The sequence below is a fragment of the Thunnus albacares genome, chromosome 7 (genome assembly GCF_914725855.1).
Source record: "Thunnus albacares chromosome 7, fThuAlb1.1, whole genome shotgun sequence".
In the NCBI taxonomy this organism is placed as follows: Eukaryota; Metazoa; Chordata; class Actinopteri; order Scombriformes; family Scombridae; genus Thunnus; species Thunnus albacares.
Genome location: NC_058112.1, coordinates 8,711,466 through 8,731,622, shown reverse-complemented (window position 1 = coordinate 8,731,622; position 20,157 = coordinate 8,711,466). Strand labels below are relative to the sequence as shown.

Here is a 20,157-nt window from a genome sequence, read left to right as displayed (position 1 = left end):
GTCGACATGAGCAGTGGCGGCATGCATACCGACATACCAGGCTGATGGTTGCTGGCCCATTAGCGAGGCCCAAGTGGTGGAGCCCACCCAGGGCTGCCGACCCTCTCCTGCCCACCTTCTGCCTTCCTGCCCAACCCTGGCTCTGGATCAGAGGCAGGCCGCACGTCGGGGGACAGGGCTAATGATGGCCACAGCCATGCCATCCCTTTCAAGCCCCAACCCAAGAGTACAATTTTGGCTAATGCTATTTCCTGCAGATAAGATGCAAACAAGCTGCTTTTACTTCTTTTTCCTCATCAGAGGTTTGGGAGGTGAGGGGAGGGTAAGCTGTGGCAAAATTCGTGATTGAGTCCGTGCTCTGTTTCATCATCAGCTGGCTGGGTGTTGCTTAGCTCTGCTGGTGGCTGCTATGCCTGCTATCTCATTCATGTAATCTAAACTATCAGAGAGTGATATATAAAGTTGAATGAGTGGAATGAAATAAAGAGTGGCCACTTTATGTGCACAGAACTTAAACTAGTTATCCATATCGAACCATTTTGCCCTCCATCAGTCCCTAAATGGTTTAATCAAGGCTGTGTTACGTGATTATTTTACTCACCCAAGACCTTCTAAATTGTTTCCAGCTTAAAAGGAGATTGTTGGAGATATTCATGCTACATGGAAATGGTCTCCTGTTTTGCAGTTCTGTGGTCACACATTGTCTTTCTTTGAGACACTAAATTGTACTTGTTTAGCAAACTATGTATTCAGAAAATATCCAACAAATAATGCTTTTGACTGAATTTCACTGAAAAATATCAGGATTAGAAAATTAGAAAATTTAAGCAGATGCCTAGATTTGTCCCAGTGCATACAAACATCATTTTGTTTTGTGCTGCAAGAAGGTACTAAACACTGCAGTGAACATGGTGCTCATGTGGAAAGCAGATCTCCCGACATGTTTTCCAGTAAAACATGTTCTAAAAAAATTGTGAAAATTGTTTTTGCTACAAAGGCATTTTTATCATTAATCTTACCCAGATTTTAGTATTAGAATTAGTATTTAGAATAAACACAAATAGATTCTTTCTGTTGTTTTTTCGAAAGCGATCTACAGAACAATGTGGTGGCTCAGCTAACTAAGACTGACTAAAAGATAGATTAATCCAAAGATTTGCTTTCTCCAACTCATAAATCTTCTCTAGCTTAGTAGGTTAGGACAACATTACCATGCTTAACCATGTAAGTGAGATCATCCTCCTGACTACTGATACTACACTGACAGGATCCCTTTTCTCAATGAACTCATGTAATCCATTTCGAATCCAATCAAAACAACAATGAGGCTGACAGCCAACCTCAACTTGCTCTGCCTCATCTCACCATCAACCCAGCTCTTTTTGGCTTTTACTGCACTGGAAATAAATTTTTGATTTGGGTTCACATTATGTGATTTGCTCTTGATCAGAATATCAAAAATATGTTTGATACTCCCTGCAGCTCTGAGTAAAAAAACACCACGTGATTTCTTTGCATTTAATAAACTGCATCTTCAATCTGTGGCTACACACCCGCACCATCACAGCACCTTGTGTTATTTTGCCATAGTGCCATAGTCAGTGAAAATGCTAAGCTATGCGTGTACTGGTGATGTCTGTAATGGAAAAAGAAATATCCTAAAATTCAATAAATGTGCATCCTCCCTTGAGAATGTACGTCATAAAAACACGCCAGCTGGGTACAGTGAGGGTGATTGTGCATCCTCTTGGCATTTGGTATCATCTCTCTGCCTGTCTCCGTCTCGCTCTCTCTTTTTTTAGGACAACAGTGTTGTCAGGGGGGATGCGTGATGGCAGGCAGGGTCTGAGCAGAGCACACACATCCGTCCACGTGCCCGTCTGATCCCAATCATTCATAAATTCAGCCAGAGAGATTTGTATCCGCCATCCGCCCTGCAGTGTCTGTTATCTTTGTCCCCTACCGCCCTGTGGCTATTAGGAAGGAATGAGATGTGACAGTACAAACGCACACAAATACATTTAAATGTCTGATGCTGATGACAGCTGTCTGAATCATCCTGCTCTGGCATCTTTTTGTCCATCTTTTCTACATCTTCCGTATAAAGAGAATACTTATAGGATACTTTAATCATCACTTTATTTTGATTGAAGTATCTTTTCATTCTCTATTCTCATGCAATTTCCCCTCTTTCTCTGTATCTCTACTTTCTCACCATTTCTCCCTGTCCCTCAGCCATAAAAAAAAAAAAGCAGTGAAATTTCCCCTCAGCCATTTAGCCCAGATTCAACACTGCAGACAGGCAGGCAGTGTAGCGGCTGTAACTTACCAGAATGTAAATAGAGCAGTGTTTTTCACATTACTTCACCGCTTATTTTTAGTAGCTGAACAAGAGCAGGCAAGGGTGTGCCTTTTCAAGCCCCGACTGTAAGTCTTATCAGCTGAATACACAGAAAAAAAGAAGAGAAATTATAAATCAAACAAAACAATAATGACCCAGTGTAGGAAGTGATGTGTTGATTTATAGTTTAACTTTTAACTGTAACTGGCAGACAATACAGGGGCAGCTTTTTTAAACACAGGGAAAGAATGTTGACTCGCTGTCTCTGTTTTTCTCTTTCTCTCTGATGCACTGCACATGCACTCAAGGTGTAATAAATTTTCACTTTAGCTTTAAAAAAACAGTCACATTTATTAAATTGTATCATGTGGTGCTGTATTTATGCAAACTTAAAGTGATTACTTCAGGGATCAGCAGCAGACGCCAGACTTCTGTCACCTGGATTTTCCCTCCCAGTGACAACTTTAAAAGGCAGATTAATCTAATTTTTACTTTTATTTCATGCACTCCCACCAGCATATGCACTTCCCGAGCACGGTCAAAGCACAAGCTGAGCCACAGATCAGTTCAGTACTTTTCCCAAAGGCTCTTCCGCTATGTTGTTCAAGTGTAGCTGCCAGCCATTCCTCGATTACTGGTCCACATCCAGCTCATACCTTCCCTTCACTTCCAGGGATCAAACCAGTAACACCAGTCTGTTTTAGCAGACGCAGCGCCTGCAGCAGTGGGGAGGCTGAGCGGTGGACAGTGGCTGTGTCTCGCTGCCTCTGTGCCTGGCAGTCTTCCTCCTAGCCGCCCCTCTGCTTACACCAGGAAATGTCTTTTTCCAACTCATTCTCCAATGCACTTAATTCCTCCCTGCTCTCCAGCGACAAAGCCAAAAGCAAAAGAGATCAGTTTTTTCACTGTCTTCCTCCACCTCTTGCACTTTGATTTTCCTTTTTGCAGAAATTGCCTACTGCAAAGGCTACATCAGCACTTGTCAAGTGTGGCTTTTAAAAGGAGACCACTAAGCAAAATCTGCAAGGTGATGCTCTCTGGTTTTAAGTGTGTGTGTCTGTGCGTATACGCGTGTGCTCATATATGTATCTGTTGGAAAGACCGAGGTGCTAAACCCTCCATGTACAGCACAGTCACTGAACATGATGACTCAGTTGAATTTCCACTGAGGTAAGCTGTCACTCTCTGATGAACAGTGGCGCTGAGTCACACACTACACACACACACACACATACGTCATCTAATGTCCCCGACTAGCTTAGGGCTATATGCTACGCTTATACGCTGAATATTTTCAATACAGCCATCGATAAATACAGCAGAACACAACTCTCTCCCTCTCTGTGATGATCTTGGTGCGCAGCCATGGATGCGCACACACACAAACACACACGCTTGTGCTTGGCCTTGTCCCTGTCCAAACAGCCCTTCTATAGTGAGAGGCTCCAATGGAGTGGATCAGCTCCAGCTAAGACACCCTTTCACACTTCCTCCCTCCCTTTCTCTAAACCCTCCCTCCTGTGTGACCACAGGGCCTTCCTTCCTTCCTTCCTCCTGACACAGAGGCCTGGGGGAGTCGCAGGGGAGTCAGGATGGCCGGATGTGCCTCGATCAGACAGACAGACAGACCGACTGACAAGGAACAGACATGCAGACAGGAGGATGCTGCTACTGTGGACTTTGGACTCTGTTTTCTTCCCATCTGGAGCTACAAGGAGAATGACATCATTCCTGTTTTGATAGGACAACAGGAAGGTGGAGGGAGACGGAGAGCAGCAGGGATTGTGGGTGAGAGCATGAAGAAGTATGCAGACACAAAAGGAAACATAAGTGTTGATCATAGAGGAGGCAGAGCTTTGGCCATGCCGGCAGAGGCACACATTGCCCACCTCAGGCCGCCAGGAGGCTTTCATGTGCCTCACGGAAGTTTTTATTTTCAGAAACATACATGATTTCCCCCCCCCCTCTCCTTCCTCCTTTTGAATCTAATAAAGGAATAAAATTAATAAAGTGAATTAAGACTAGTTCCGGATTTGCCTCACAAGAGCTCTTTTCAGGCAGTCTCAAATACGAAGCTGAGGGTTTGCAAGCGCTGGGCCTGCGCTTCACACAGGAAGGCCCCCGGCTATACAAAGTAACCTCATGTCTTAGCATACAGCTCTGTACCTGCAAGCCTTGTACAGCAAAACTCATCTGAGCTCTTGTAGTTTCACAATGTGCTTTATCTCCTCTGCAAGACAGCCATTTCCTCCAGCATGGAGGAACAGAAGAAAGAGGGGAAGAGAGAAAGAATGAAAGAAAAAAGGAGGGAGAGAGGGATCACAATAACAGCAATCTCTCTTCTTTCCCCTCTGTTTTTTTTTTTTTCTCAGAAGAGGATACAGTGAGTGCCAGCTGTGCTCTGCTGCTGTACAGTGCACACTACTTCAGAGAAGTCAACCTCACTGCACTCCATCCACCCCATTGAACTGCCAGCTCTGGTAATCAATTCTGAGCCTTGTGCTGTCACTGCGGGCCTCTGGACACAGCAGCTGGCTGCAGGAAGACAAGCGCTCTTCCACAGAATCTGTCCACCGATCAGCTGCACCCAGCTGTCTAGCAGCAGCCCCGCTATTCAGAGCACTACTGCTGCCGCTGGTGAGGGAGGCCTCTTTCACTGCTGTCACCATCGCTGCTGCCTGGAGTCCCCTTCACCATACTTTCTTTTTGACTTCTTCCTTCCTAAATTCTCAACCGTACAGACACATCCGCCCTTGAGCTGCGCAGCAGGCCTCATATGTCTGTCTGGGCTCGCTTTCTGTCTTTCTTTTGCTTTCTTTTTCTTTCTTCCCAAGTCAAAATATCCATCTGTCTCTGCCTTTCCCAACTTTTACTCCACTATTTCCATCTTCCTTTCTCTCTTTCCCATCTATACTGCTGTCTTCCATGCTGGGTATTTAGATGAACTTTTCTCCTTTTCTGCTGTTGTAGGCTTTCTTTCTTTTGCCTCCTCCTTGGCTTGATGTTTCCTCCATGTCCTTTCTGTCTCTGTCCATGTCTCTTCTGTTTTGTGGTACCCATTCCTCTTTTCCTTCTTTGTTGGTTGCCATGTCTCAGTTTCTCCATTCCTTTCTCTGCAGTCCCTTTTTTTTTTTTGCCACTCGCTCTTATTTCCGCACAATTTCCATCTCATTCTTTGTCGCTCTGCTCTGTCACTGATCTAAACTATGCCCCCTTTTTTCCAAATGTCACAATACTGTATCTTTTCTTCCCTTTTTCTTTAGAGTAACTTCTTTTTCTGTCCCCCTTTCTGCTGTATTTTTTTCACAGGTGTCTGTAAGGCGGGGATTTACATTTTCTCAGGACAGGCAGCCCGTGGAGAGAGGCCTGCTGGCAGATCAAAGGCTCCGGCTGTAAAACGATCTGAAAGAGTCCGGCATTAGCATCCATCAGGGTACCTTGAAAGCTCCCTGGTCAGCCGAGAGGGAAGCTGAGGGCCCCCCAAAGTGAAAGCCCAGTCTGGAGAGGGGTGATGGAGGGGTGGAGGGAAGGTAGAATGGGGGTGGAGAGAGAGAGAGAGAGAGAGAGAGCGAGACAGAGAGAGAGGTGGAGGGATGAATAACAGGCTACTCAGCTAAAGACATGAAGGAAATATTTCCACGAGGGAGGAAAATTCCCATAACAAGCTGCAAATGTTTTTATTCATCTATTGGATTCAGCTCCCCCCATCTCTTCCTTTAGCTCTTCCTCTCTCTTTCTTCCTCTTTCTTTCCGGTTTCTTCTTTACAGCATTGAGGCTGTAAGAGGAGAACATCTCCATCTGTGCACCATCTCCACTCAGCTCACCAGACGCAGACTTTTACTACTCCACCCTGCAGTCTACTCACAGGGTCATGTCTGGTCGGGGATGGGAAGTGGAGTGAAGGAAGAAGGAATGGAGGGAGGGATAGAGAAACCTGGATTGACTTCTTTTTACATCAGAATTGAAAGTTGGAGAGAAGTAGTGATGGCAGCAGTGTGGGGGCTGTGTCTGTGTGTTCCTTCTTCTATGCAATAAGTATGATTCATAGTCTTGAAATGGATAGGTACCTAACATGTGCGATAGGGATCAAGATTAGACCTGCATTCCTGGTGTGTTCCAGTGCGTCAGCATTTGTGTCTTTTTCAATAACAAGAGTAAGTCCACATTTGTCACATAAATCTAAAAAATGTTCACTGCCAATGCAATGTGTCTTTAATGTAATAAGGCAGAAAGTAAAGGTGTGGAGATCGGGTAGTCAACGGACATGTAGCGCATCTGACTTTCATATAGTAAGCTGGAGCTCACATACCGCCATCGACGTGCAAAAAATAATGCTTAAATATTTTATATAGACGGCATTAAAAAAGAGACATTGAACGTTGCGGAAATCATACATCAATGTTATGCAATTTTTTGAAGCTCCATTCTTTGTGAAGAATGAAAGTGCAACATTTTCTTGTTCACAAGTCATGAGACTTTAATGTAAACTCTATGAAAATAAAAAAAAATCCAAAAGTTATCATTTTTAGATGAAGTCGTTTAGACAACAATGGCAATATCTTTACATACTACTACTACTACTACTTTATGAAACTATTGTGGCCTACAGGTGCGCTGGTTACCTTCATGTGTGTTAGGGTTAGAGACATTAGAGACATTTGACTTTATCCACGCAGACCTTTAAATTGTCTCGTTATTTTAAATGCGCATATACTTAACTCTCAGAGAGTAACGACAGCCCACAATCAGCCTTATCATAGTTTCACATTTTTTGAAAGTTTATTGTAGTAGTATGAGATATGATCCCTATAAACAGTATGTTAAGAACTTTAGATTAATTGCGTAGGTCACTGGAGGAGGAGCATTGCTCTACATACAGACTGATTTGACGAAAAAGCAGAATTTTCACCCCCTCAAGGAATAATTCAAGTGATGTGATCCACAGATTTACACAAACCTCATACAACATATCAGTGTATATGTACATATTTACATTAACATAGTAAAAGTGTTGAAGCATTCTCACAAAGATCCACACACATACTACTAATGGACGTAATGTACTTCCCACACAGGATCACCCAAACACACACACACACACACACACACACACACACTCCAGTTGTGCGTCCGTCACTGTGCAGCTTGCTGACATGTGTGGAGCCTCCTGCGTGCGGGGCCAGGGCTGCATGCCACTGTCTCGGCTCAGTAATGGATGTCCCGTTTGTTGCACACACTCAGACACACAGACAGACAGACAGACAGACAGACAGACAGACAGTGGCGGGGCTCAGCTCGGCCGTCCTGTCCACCCGAAGATGAGTTCCTCCTCTGTTTAGGGAAAAGGATGTGATCTCACTTGTTAAAAATCCAACCTATGTCGCTTGCCACTCATGACTTAATCCAGGCTTCTCCTTTGTGCAGAGAGCCCTCCCCTTCCCCTATTCTCCTCTTACTTTCTTTTGCTCTCTTTCTTTCTCCTCCTATCTCCTATCTATCCAAATATCTATCTATCTCTCCTATCTATCTAAATATGTCTATCTGTTTGTCTGTCTGTCTAATCTAACTTTTACTTTATTTACTATGAATGATGAAAGCCTATGAATGTAGACTCTTGTATTACTGTGTTGTTGTCATGTTATAGGATTTACTGGTAGTAGGTAAATATGTCGCTTGGTGTCACCTCACTTATACAAAACACGTGCATACTGGCCTTTCATGCAATCAAACACAATTCCATTACCAGCAACAACATATGCAAGTATGCATGAGCACAAACAACACAGATTCAAAAACATGCCAGACAAGCAAAAGTCTGAACTTAAACCGGCAAACATGTCTATTAAATGTTCATTTTGCTCCAGTAAAAGCGTGCAAATTGTGTGCTTTCTGCGTAAATGTGTGTGCTTCAATGTAATACTGTCATGATCACTAGCAGAATTTCTACTTTGTGCTAGTTTGATCGTCACCTCGGGCATTCAAACTTTGTCAAAACTGAGTGAGTTGAATCAGATTGCAGAGTGTTTTAACTTTTCCTCAGTATTCATGGTATCAGTTTTTCTTTACATAGATTATATGGTGATGGCCCATGTGGGCTTGCCCATGGACCAGGTGCAGCCCTGTTGAAATTAGAAACATTGCAGTCTACTGAATGCAGCTCCCAGTTGATTGTTGCATTGTTGATTTGTTATAACATCAAACCAATCACTTCCTCTTCCACTTCCTGATAAAACCCACCAGCAATTCAATATAGATCAGACAGATAGACAACATATTTGTGAAGATGCAGATAAAGAGGGGTTAGGTAGAATTTAACAACACGCTGTGCTGTACAAAGGCGATATGCAGCCATTGTGAAAGTTTTAACAAAGAGACATCACATGCGTCTTTTCCTGCTTTCATCACCTTCAAGAGTAGCCTTCCAATTGCTCTTGCTGTAGATTTGTCTACAACGGCCACTACAGTGTTGGAGAGCAATGACAACTCCAGCAAAGAGGAGAACACAGGTATATATACGCTACCTGTTGTGGACAGTGAGCACACAGCAGCCGAGGAGATGGTTGACGGCTCGGCGCTGGGAACATTCTGTGTACGTGTTTCAGTGTGTGTCTGGCAGTGTGCGTATGCGTGTGTAAGCACATGCTCATATATGTTCAAACACAATAAATAGCTATAATCTCCTTGCAACTTTAACTAACAGATTGTGCATCTGTTACTGTTTTTTAAGCCACTTTATGTGGGACGTTTGTCTCCAGTGCAACATGTCGGTCCAGCTTTCCATTGCACAAACACTTTATAGTCTACATATGCACATCCAGTGAAACCTCTTTCAGTAGTGTCATGATGCTTCTCATTTGGCTGTGCTATATATGGCTGCGTCAGAATGACAGTGGTAATGAGAGCTGAACATATGGGCTTTTTCTGAAGAACTAATACAATGGGCTGTTGAGAAGCACAGTTGTACAGTGTCTTTCATGGTCTAACTGTACAGACGTATAGAACTAGGCAACAGCTTGTTGAGGTTTTTGTTTTTAGTTTATTCTTTTGTCTGGCCGAGCTGTGTGTCCTTATGTTTGTGCGTGCATGTGCATATATGTGTTCGTTCATGCTTTCCCTGTGTGTTCAACATTTTCATGATACTGCACTCCTGTCGTCATCCTGGCCAGTGATCCTCATCTCCTTCCAGCAGGTCCTGCAGTCCTCACTTCATACACTGTCTTGCTTGTCAGGGTTTGCCAGGGCAGCTGTCCGCATGCAGCAAGTGATTGTGGCACCTCATAACTGAAGCTACAGGGAGAGAACGAGAAAGAGGAACTTGATATACTTCGTGCCAACAAAGGCTGTTGGACTGAATTGGCTGAGTGATTTTTTGCTGTTTGAAACTTCTCAAACCACTTTGTTTCATTTTCAAACATCAAACATCTTCCTGTTAATTTGCAGCTCTTTTGTTTTTTCAATTTGTCTACCTGCATAATACTTCTTGCGGTTGCAGGCTGGGGCCTATCCCAGCATGCATTGGGCAGAAGACATAAAGACACAGCGGATGAGTCGTCAGCTTAATAATAACTAAAGATATGCACAAAAAATTGTCTTCCTTTCTCTCGCACGCGCACCCATGTCCACTCATGTCCTCCAAACAAGCTCCTTCCCTTTCTCTTCCCTCTGATATGAGCTATGACTGTAGAGTACACTGCTTGCAAAATGCCTCCTATGGGGACAGAGTCGGAAAGGAAGGTTCCTCAAGGCTGCTGTCCAGGAGAGCAGGATGTGAGGAAGGAAAAAAAGAGAGTGGAAGAAATACTGAGAGGAGATGTAGTCTTATTATCTATGTTTCTAGGTTTATATCTCACTTTTTTATGCAACACCCCTCTTCAAATTAATACTAATCTCAGCAGGGTGTCACTTAAGGTAGTCAAAACATGGTCTCTTATTTCCTTAATAAGACATTTCATTACAGAGCATCTAGAGGTGCACAGATCCACTAGAGGCTGTAGGGAGTCATGGCAGCCTGCAGGATCAAAGAGAACAAGATGAGATGCGAGATAAGATAGATCCTGGACAGGTGGCATGAGGGACAGTAAGTAAGAGATATGGAAATAATGAAGCCTCACCTTCCCACACAAGTGGACCTGCTGAAACGTGAAAGGATCACACCTAACACATTTATTACACTCTGCATTTGCATAACCTGGGGATATACTGACATTTCCAACATTCATGTAAAAAGCCCAGGGGACAAACTGTCAGGAGGTTCACTGAGCGCTAACTGCAGAGGAAGTTTCAACCACACCGAAATGACCTGAGAAACTGGACCAACCTGCCGTTGGAAAGTGGAGTAGCGTTAGCATGTCTGGAAATGTGTTCCAGCTTCCAATACCCTCTGGGTGGTCATATATATTAACATAAGCATTGCAATGTTTATTAGACTCACATCAGAGTTACAGTACTGACAGGATATGTTTCAAACGATAAGGTCTGGTATTTGGAAGAATAACCTGTTGTAAAGGAATCTAAGCATGTCAAAATTTGCAATGATCATAAAATTTAATTTCCTGCTGTAATTACAACAATCTGTGAGCATACTACCTAATACTGATGTAACATGAAGACCTCCCTCAGCAATATATACTAATGGCTTTTAGTAATTAGTAAAATAAGAAATTTCCTTTTGAGGCCAGTCAAACTTTGCTAAAAGTAGTAAATTAAAGGAGTTGCAGTAGAGCACAAAATCTACAATCTACAAGACCTCCTTGGGTAAACTTTATCCCTGTAGAATGTTTCTTAAAGACTTTACATCATACTATCATTTTTTCTACAAATAAGGATAATCTTCCCCTGTTATATTCCTATTGACATTCTTTATAGATGATAAGCTTTGTCACCTGTGTGACATTTTGCTGGAAACTCTGTGGGGACTCAGATTTTTAGTATCAGTTGTGTGAGCAGTGTTGACCACACAACGTGCCCTCATCAGCATACACACATTCAGTTGAGGAATGTCTCACAATCAACCTTATCAGGTGTTTTGTCTGAGGGGCATCCGAAGAGGGCTTGGCGTTACGAGTGATAGGTCTTTTGGAATACACACCTCTCTCCTTTTTCCTTATACACCCCCCTCTCATCCTGTATCATTCCCCCCTTCCCTTTTGCTCTTCTATCTGGCACTCTCTCTTCCCTTTTCCCCACATCCGATCCATATCCATCCCTTTATTTAAGCACCTTTTTTCCCTTTTCTTGAAGTTAATTGGGGGAGTAATGACCTAAGTAACCCCCTAGCCTTTCAAGAGTTCAGGAATAGCATTTAAACATTTTTGATGGTACTTTGATAGGTACAAGGCCTTTCTTCTTTGAGAAACTCTCCATAGCCAAGCCCTCCTCTGCGCAGGAAGGACGTTGTTACCTTGTTCCCAGGCCTACCTCCTGCAGCACCCGTACCCCTGACCCGTAACATCCAATTGATTTATCCTTGATTGTTAGGAGGCCTCTGGAGCTGTGTCTCGATTGGCTCCATATGAGAACAGTGCCGAGAGGTCATCTATAACAATCATTTTCAGTGGCTCATTATTCCCAGGCCAAACAACCCAAAGACCCAATTTCCTACCGCACTGTTCATAAAAGTGACAGATGGCCAAAACCTGGAAAAGCTTTCCTATAATCGTTAGCCCACTGAAGTGCTACATACAATGCTCTTTAGTATAGTGGAGGTTGGACTCTGTTCCCTCTCTCTCTCTCTCTCTCTCTCTCTCACCCACTCCTTCCACCTTCTCTATCCTGTTCATTTTTTCCAAGGTGAAGAATGTGAAGGAGGAGAATGCAGTGTGTTTAATAGCTTTAGGCCATATTCCACCCAGTTCAGTTTTCCTCCTCTTCATATGGCCCACAATGTGGATCTAGCACACAAATATTTGCCAGGTAGTTTGTCTCTCTCTAAAGGCTCACTCTACCTTAACGTGGGGCAGCACTTTAAGTCACATGGACAGACAGAGGCCAAGACAAGGTCTCCTTTCATCCCACAGACCTGCCACTCTCTGGTATTCAGGGTCATCTAGTCACTTTAGCAAGTCTGCACCCCTCCATGGCTGCCTGTGAGGGTCTTTTCTTGCTGGGGAAGTGCCTGTGTGATAAATGTGTGGCTTGGAACAACAGCTGAGACTAAGACTTGGCTCAGCGTTCCCACTGCCTGTTTCAGACACAAGTGTGGTTTCCTCATATCTTGGCTCTTTGTCATGAATGACCTCTTTCATTTTTCCCCACCTCCAATAATAACCAAACTCCTCCACTCAGCATTTAAGAAAAAAAAAAATCCTTCCACTTTTCTCCAAGGAGTTTTTTTTTCTCATATTTGTTTCCACTTCTGTCTTTTTGGCAGAATGAAATGCTAGGTCATTGCTGTAACTGTATCCACTGCGTGGTGGCTTGCAGGATTGTGTGGGGCAGTGGGTGGGTATATGGGTGGTTTAAAAGATGTTCAAAACATACATTGTCTTGCCAGTGAGGTTTTTCATTCACCAAAAAACAATTTCTTACTCCCACTTTCTTTTTGGATTGTGTATGTGGGCTTGTTTTCTCATGTATTTTTCTGGCCACTGGGCTTAAAAATGTCACAAAAATGCATACATGTTACAAAACTGTCACCTCCTACATATCTTTGGTCTGCCAACCCTTGTGCAATTTCTAAATCTTTTATGTTAAATAAATCATCCACCCAAGTCCAGTCTGCTCACTTGAGCCACTTGCAGATTTTACATTTGTCAGTCCATTCATCCTTGTGTCACTTCAACCACCAATTCATCTTATAAAAATAGGGGGCCTAACCCCCATCTCCCTCAACCATCTTTCATCCTGGTTTTGTGGCCCTCCCATATGTGCCTCTAATCTCTCCCCTGTGTCTCTGAAATGTCAGTGCAGAGGAGCGAGCATGTACTTGCTCGCTATGGATTTCCCATGGAATGCGCCATTTTCAGTTCACCCTGCGTACGTTGCCTGTTTTGATAGGCGGTGATTATGGAGTATTTATTTTCCTACTGGGTGTGGGAACCCAACCTGTTGGTACACTACCATTGTGAGGTGGGTAGCAGTTTCTTCTGAAGCTGTGACTCACACACATGTTGACACACACACACACACACACACACACACACACACACATACACGTACCCACACAAACACAAACACACTCTGTCAATTAGATTAGATCAGATTAGATTCAGGCCCACAACAAAAGCCATATCAAGGTGTTTTTTGTTTTTTGTTGGTTTTTTTGAGAATGGATGGATATAAAAAGGAAGTGGACCATCAGAAAATGCAAAACCTTTCTCTGTGTAACTGGAAAGGGATAAAATTTCAAAGTGAATGCAGGACACAATTCTTAACTTACAATACTTAACTGACTTATAAAGGAATGGATAGAATTTGGGTTTCAGGTCTTGTTTTCTCACGGTTGTTCCTGAGTTTCATGATGATGACGTCTTATTTTTATATGCAGGTTCTGCTTGCATATAAAAAAGACACGCACATATGCATGAGTGTGCATGTGAGTTCGTGCATGTACATACATGAGGGAGTAAGGGTTTGCGTGCCTTTTCCTGTTTGTTTGTGTTTGAGAGAAGAGAGCCCTCACAAGTCAAAGAGGTTAAGCCCCAACTATCTGACTCGTTGGTGAATGGTGGAGGTCTGGGATTGGGGCTTAGTGGAGGAGGGGTCAAAAAGATGGAGAGAGTGAATGATGGAGGGAGGGAGAGAGGGAGGCCCCTGCAAGACAATTCCCCTGGCGTTGGGTCATTCACAGACACAGGAAATGCTTGACCTCACACCCTGAGAAATGTCCACAGCAGCCCACTTGTGTTAAAGGTGTAATTGGGCATAATTAGGAGCTGGCAGAGAGAGAAAAGGAGACGGACTTGCGTGCCCCACATGCCTTCTTTCCCCATGCCTGCCTCCGTCTGGCAGCCTGCGACACACCGGAGCCAAGCTCTCACTGCACAGATTTACAGCAAATACCATCTCTAAACAAGCAAGGGAAACTTCACAACAACAAGGATCCTTTCAGCTCAGCTGCTTATTTTCAGGCTATTGCAGGAAAGGTCTTACTTGCAGGCCTTTTTTGAAATCTTTGCTCTCTGTGTTTTATAATCGAGAGGGTCACTGCACATGTCTGAATTGGATCACCACGCTTTAAACAGAAAAGAAAATCATCCATGAGATGGTTTTTGACACGGACATGTGAAACATGTTTGAGATAAAGAAATCTAAACCAGCACAGTAGATATTAGCTCTGCGTTCTGACCCTTCACCTTGACATCAACTTCAATTCCTCCTTTGTCCCGGCCTACAGTTCACACGAGGAGCAACCTCAGGTGGTGTGGCAGTACTGAGCTCAGAATGCATTTCCACAGCAATTCTCTGCACATCATCCCCCCGGGCCCCATTTCTTGTTGTTGTTGATGTTCCTCTTGTTCCTCTTTTCGTCTTTTTCCTCTTCCCTTTACTCTCAATCACATGCTTAATCTTATTCTCCTGTGTAGAACATGGATGTAAAGCACCGACGTCTGACATGAACTCACCAAATAGCCAGCTGCTTCCTCTCAGAGCTGAGACAGGAATGCACTTTCATTTGGGCCCTTCATTCATAAGAAATAAACCATCGACCCGCATGCTGGGGTTTTAGTGAGAGTAAGGGCTGTCAGCCATTGATGTGATAGGGGGGTTGGATCGGGGAAGGTTGGTGGGTGGGTGGGAGAAGGCTTGGGAAAGGGAACATAATGTATGGAGCATGGTGCAGATCTCGCTGCAGAAACAGGCTAATGAGACAAGTTGTAACTAATCAAATCAAACTCAGTTTGGTTATTTATTGGCTTTCCGTTCAAGGACTAATGCTGGGTTCGTCTGTGTTAGAAGGGAGACGAGGGATTCAAATGAGGAAAAGTAAAATTTGGATGGTAGGAATAAGTGGAGACAACAAAATGAGGGCACAAAAATACACAGACGGCAGATATAGAACTGGTGAGTGGTAAGAGTCTCCAGAAAACCATCGAGAAATCAACTGAAGGACGGAGAAGACCTGGAAATGTAAGATAGCTGGCAGTGCTGGGAGCAGGAATGAACTGGGGGGAGCAGGGGGTTTGCAGAGAAGTCAGTGATCACTCAGGAGGTCTGGAACTCTGACCTCTGACCCCATAGCGGAGCGGATGCCACCATGGTGAAAATGTGAGAGGTGAGGTATGTGAGCCCCCCGAGCTCTGGCGGAAACCATTTCCCCCATGATGAATGGGATGTTAGCATTGACACAAATTGGCCCATAATAATGACACAAGGCCGCTAAGCACACAGACACAGAGTGACAGAGTGGGAATTACAGAATGAAAGGCAAAGCAGACAGAAAGAGAAGGAGAAGAAGAGGAGAGGAGAGGGAGAGAAAGAAAGAAAGAGAAGAGAAGAGATGAAAAAAAAAAAGTCTTGCAGGAAAGAATTACCTTACCCAGTGGGACAGACAGAGAGGGGGGGAGAGTTAGATTTATGAGGGTATCTTTGGTGTTTTCACTCCACTCTCCTGAACGGTGGGATTGCAGAAAAGCCTGGAGTTCAGAGGGCCCCTGACACACACACACACACACACACACACACACACACACACACAGACAGGCAGACTGAGAGGCTGATAGAGACACACACACACACAGTCTGTGGGATTCTCAACTTTGAATTGTTATCGCATGCATCCTCTGTTGTATCCTCCTTTCTCTTCCTCACCCTTTTCCTCTCCTCTCCTCTCCTCTCCTCTCCGAATCCGACAAAGTGTTTACATCACATCCAGGCGCCACATACAGTATACATCCTGCTAAAAATAGCTGCTGACTTCCCATGCTGAATCAGAAGAAAACTGTGGCATCCCTTTTTATAGCTTCAGCATGACACAGCATGTTGATGCATGCTTCTTTTTTTTCTCCCCTCCCTCTACCAAAACAAGGCATCCCTCTGTCTTTTAGGAAACACATGTATTAGATTAGGCATGTTGGGAAGCAAGGGTCACACTCCTGTCAGTAATTGAAATGCGATTATGTATGAGCTAACATGATTACAGGGGTGAGGGGCTGAAGGAGGGGGGTGATTGAAAGGTGAATGCCAGCCTGTGATGTGCGGCTGCTCCCTTATTCCACAGTAGACATTCCAGAGGTAATGGAACATGAATGAGTCTGCCGCCTTCATGCCGACAGGGAATGACCAAAAGCTGAGTTTATGTGTGTATTCCCAGTTCCCAAGGTAGAAAACTTTGTATCATATAGTATGTTTACATGCACTCCAGAAAGAGAAAAATGTTCAGCTGTGTTGCTTTCAGTTTTAGTCGGATTTTGGATGGAATTATCTTAAAAACAAGGATGTATCGCTACATGTAATTATCTCTCCTTTCATCCTGCTGCGCTGCTGTCACAGCTATTCTCTCTCTGTCTGAAATCTTTTGTCGTGCACATGCATACTTGCTGCAAGATGATTAAAAACCCAGTTACGCGTATACATGCCTAAGAAATCTGTGTTCTCCAGGAGAAATCTAACTTGGTAGGTCGGGTTATTCTAATCCCCTATCCTAATTACAAAAACCAAGTTTCTCGTTTATATGTCTTTTAGAAAATCAGCTGACTGGCTACAGTCAACTGCAAACTAGTTATTTAAGTGCATGTAAACACAGATTACTCACATACTGTGGAATAACATGACTACCCGCAAACATAGGTCTTCGTAGGTCCACTCGGTAACAGATACCCAACCCAGGACTTTTAGAAGTAGGGGTCTCGGTCCGGCCATAAATTAATTTTGGAGCAGTTTGATTGTAGTGGGAATGTGATCCGACCAAGATCTGAGCCAACCACTGGGCGTACTCTGCAAGTTTGAGCTAAACAGCACCCGTAGCCAGGTGCGTTTTGCATACTGGGATGAATCGTCCAACCTGGACCATCAATAAAGCACAATGATGCATTCTTGATATTTGGGCAGACTGGACATTTTTTAGGACCTTCTTAATGTGTTTACATTCTCGCTCCCTTCCCAGATACATCTGACCAATGAGAGGAGAGAACATTCTCGTGTGGCTTTCAGTGATGCATTTTCTGTGTGAAAAGACATCAAACCAAGGGGGGAACACAACAAAGTTACAAACTTATCCAATTATTTGGATCAGAAGTGGATATTCAGACCAAAAACAATCCTGCTCTAAAAATGCAACATGCTGTGTTGGTGGGGCAGAGTTTCTTCAGGTACCAGTGAGATATGAAATACAATCCAAGTGTAAGCATCCATGAGTTTGAAGGTTTATCAGATGAAATAAGGAAGGATTTTACTACTCTGGAAAGCTATTATGCCAGCAATCATTTATCTTTCATCACAAGGATTGTGAGGTAAACAGTAGAAAAAAACTTTTACCTTACTAAGTAATCTAAGTAAACTACCAGAATGTGTACTTGCATGTATTTGATTGGCCAGTACAGTGCCTTGCCAAAGTTGAAGGCCAAACCCCTGCAGTCCCATTAAATTGAATAACGGGGTGTGTTTTTACACACAGTGCTGTTGTCTGTCTGAATGCAGTTTAATTGAGGTAGTATAATTTCTATAATTTATACATATAGGGTCCTTAAATGCAACCATTTTTGGAGATCCTCCCTCAGAGTAAAAGTTAGGGTGGTAGAGCTGCGAGTCAGAAGAGGGCAGCTAGAGCAGTAGCAGTAATTCACCGTAAAAGGTATCAGTCGATCAAAAAAAGAGAAGAAGACGACCACAAGATATTTAAACTGTGCACGTTTCAAAACATACAAAAAAGTAGCTTTGCAAATGTCTTATATGGTAGCAAAAGCATTCAGCATGTTGCTAGCCCTTAAGGATACACACAACGCATTTTGGTGGGAAAAGTTGAATGTAAACAAAGCCATGTTTACATGGCTACAAGGAACAGAAAAAAAACAGGTTTAACATGAAGTATGCCTGTGAGCCTATCAAATCAATAAGGCCTGATTACTGGTAAAAGCATGTCTGTGTTACTCTTAGTTGAAGGGAGGAGAGTGGCATTTAGGACTACCCAGACACTCATACATACCAGAGATGAAATAGAAGAACTTCACCTTATTGACACAGACTGGTCAAAGGCAGAATTAGATTTTGAGAAATGTCTTGACTGAATCTAATTCAGTGAGCTGAAATACAATGTCTATATTGTTTTTGTTAGCATCTTTATTTAGTTTTGTTTTTAGAGATGAATCAGTTTGGAGAAATCTTGAAATTAACTTTCCTGGGAAGTTTCAATCACCTAACCAGTACATTAAAGGTACAATATGTAAGAATTGGCCATCTGATCCAAACAAATAGGGGGGCAGCATATCAAACCCGCCCCCCCCCCCCATGATAAAACAGCAGTTTTTCTGCAACACAGCATCACTTTTTCATTAATTGCTGCCATTTTACAACACAATAATCCAGTAGAGACCTAATTTACTTACTTACTTACTACGAAGTGCTACGATGCCAAATGGCTCATGCCAGCTTACACATAGCTGGTGCAACCCAGTGCAGTTCATCGGATCAGCTGACATGACCAGCTGATGTCTCACCCGGCCAGCGTCTGCAGCAGCAGCCGGCTGCTCCGACATCGGTGCAACTTTCCAAATAGGCGTTATTTTGATAAACTGACACAATATAGGAAGTCTACATGGTTACTTTCTCACCTGAAAAAATATTACAACTTAATAAAGTGACATATTAACAGTCCTACAGCGAAAATTACAACAGCAGTCAGCCTTGCTCCACCATTGTGCTACAGCGCTACTTCTTCTTCCTCTCATGTTGGACTGAAGGCAGACTGGACGCCACAGTGACTTACTATTGCCAAAGTGGTATTACAAGACAGTACAGGCCGGATGGGTCAGAGCTAGCTGGTTAGCATGCTAACTTCAGTAGATATCTCTGCAACACAACACATAGACATGTTAGACATAACATCAAAACTGTTATTTCTTCACATTCTGTTGATAATTTTAGTTAATTTGGGAATGTTTTAAACTAAAATTCTGGCCAAATCTTACACATTATACCTTGAATGTTTATATTATATTATTTATATTTATATTATTAATCTTCACAAACACAGCTTGATTCTCATTGATAAACCTGTCCCATAGTTACATTAACAGACAATGTGCAGACTGAGACTGATATGACCTCAAACCTGACAAGTGTCTTGATGAAGTGTTGTTAAGACTGAACTACCGCATTTTTACCACAGTGTGATAGACAGGGAGTCTGTGCCCTTTGCTTGCATATAGACATGTTTATATGCATTCACATACAAGAGCAATTAAAAGGCACGTCAATGTTTTTTTTACAGTTGTGCAGCATAAGAGTTTTAACACACTCCACATTAGGTTACATTGCTCTAGATGTTGCACAAAGTGCACGTTTGCTCATATCCGGCGCTGTCAGGCAGCACCTCCAGCAGGCGTTTGTAGCAGGTTTCTCTAATGGGTATGAACAAATGTCACACTTCTAAGCCTAGAGAGAGCAAATCTGCAGAGGCTCTAAAGATATTCTGATAAGAATAAACTCATCACAGGCTGACACACAACAAACAGGTGCAACCAACAAACACAGGAACTGGTCGTTTCTAATTTACCTCAAAGCGGGTTCACCTCCTCCAGCTGTCATCAGTGCTCTGTGTTTTGATTAGTCAATGCCAGGGTGTCGAGTTATAGTAGTTCACTCTTCTAGCTCAGTGTCAGTTGCAGGAGTGGAATCCCCTCAGTGATAAAGTGCCCAATATTTCAATGTTGATGACTTT

At 43.2% G+C, this 20,157-nt stretch overlaps 1 long non-coding RNA gene across 1 annotated transcript in view; it reads left to right on the top strand.

Annotated features, from left to right (window-relative positions):
- The window catches only part of LOC122985468, a 114,088-nt gene extending 106,271 nt beyond the window's left edge, over positions 1-7,817 (top strand). The window contains exon 5 of the long non-coding RNA XR_006404127.1: positions 5,651-7,817. This is a non-coding gene — a long non-coding RNA (uncharacterized LOC122985468). The remainder of the gene's footprint in view (positions 1-5,650) is intronic.
- Positions 7,818-20,157: the final 12,340 nt, after the last annotated feature.